General features: G+C 45.0%; 1 long non-coding RNA gene across 1 annotated transcript; it reads left to right on the plus strand.

Annotated features, from left to right (window-relative positions):
- The first annotated feature begins 292 nt into the window (after positions 1-292).
- On the plus strand, positions 293-1,114 carry LOC115167708 (uncharacterized). Its single transcript, XR_003870538.1, has 2 exons — positions 293-396; positions 1,074-1,114. It is a non-coding gene; the product is annotated as an uncharacterized LOC115167708 (long non-coding RNA).
- The last annotated feature ends 305 nt before the right edge of the window (positions 1,115-1,419 follow it).

The following is a 1,419-nucleotide window of genomic DNA, read 5'->3' on the forward strand; positions in this document are numbered from 1 at the left end:
ACAGCTGCAGCGATCGGTTAGCTGCTCAGATGGTGTGATTGACACATTGTAAAAAGTTAGATAATCTGTGTTTTCTGACGGCTGGGTTTAGGACGTTTTGTTTCGTTTTGAATAGGGGCAGTTCGGTAGCGCAATTAACAATCCCTCCCGCTTGCACTGGATGCGGGGAACTAATTAAAACAGCTTGCGTACCAGAAGCAAAGTCAGGGATCGCATATGGCGAATTGTGTATGTTTGAAGAGTCGAGAGAAACCATGAGACCATAGCACTCCCCCACTTCCGTAGCGGCGACGATCAGTGGACGAGGCCATCCACTGCAGTGAGTATCGCTGGCTCGGTGATGTTAGGCCCAGGATTGAGTTGCACATCCCCGGAGAGCAGGAGGGTAGTGAACAGGTAGTTGAACAGTTTCCGATAAATTTTGGACATGTGTTTGTTCCGCCTAAGCAGGTCAGTGGAATAGGGAGCGAGGTAGACTTGGCCATTATTCAGAACATTATGGTATGCTGTCTACTGTCCGCTCCCGTGGAACGGTGAACCAATATGTTTGGTGTTGATATTCTCCGGCAGTAGATTGATTGCGTCATCCCAGCAAGGACGCACTGAGATTATCAGTAGAGCAGCTACATAACTGACAATCATGGCAATGTACTGGAGATAAAACACATCATTGCGCTTTAAATCTTTGCATGAGTTTCTTAGCTGGGGTCAGCGTACACCTGATGTTTTAGATAAAATAACAGCATTCGTATGAGAAGCGGCACCTGCCACACCACCCTCCCTTCCGTCTGCCATTTTCCTTTCCCTTCGTTTTTTTGTTGTCAAATAACATTTTTTAAATGTACTAAGTAAATTATTAAAAGCATTAAAATGTGGATGTTTCCCACTTATTTACACAACCTACTCCACACTTGCAAAGTGAAAGTTTATAGAAAAGTTCTGAAATTAAGTAGTAAACAGAAGGAAAGCAGAATTGAGTCCAAATTTAATGCGAATAATTTAATGGTTTATGGTTCAATCCCATTTCTGAAGGTCTGATGAATAATTAGTATTGTTCCTCCTCTTCCTTGTAGCAGGCGCAGCAGCACACTGCCCTCCAAAGCCTGCAAAAAAATCGCCGGACTGCCCCTTTCCTAGCTCTGCATGGAACATCCAGTGTCACGTCCTTGGTGACGTTTGGGGTGACATCCGGGATGACCAAAGCAACATCCTCTGGAAAGGGATAAAAGAGGAACAGAATGTAAACAAATGCAAACCGTAGCTTCTAAACACTGGCCAGTTGAAAGGTTCTACTAAGATGTCATGACAAACAGCACCAGAGTGCTCTCTAAGTGTTACTCACCTGCTTGGATGTCAGCTGGCAGAGTGGTGAAGACGGCCATCGTGAGAGTCCTTTCTTCAGGTGTGACGTCCACAACC

Source organism: Salmo trutta, chromosome 29, assembly GCF_901001165.1.
Source record: "Salmo trutta chromosome 29, fSalTru1.1, whole genome shotgun sequence".
Lineage (NCBI taxonomy): Eukaryota > Metazoa > Chordata > Actinopteri > Salmoniformes > Salmonidae > Salmo > Salmo trutta.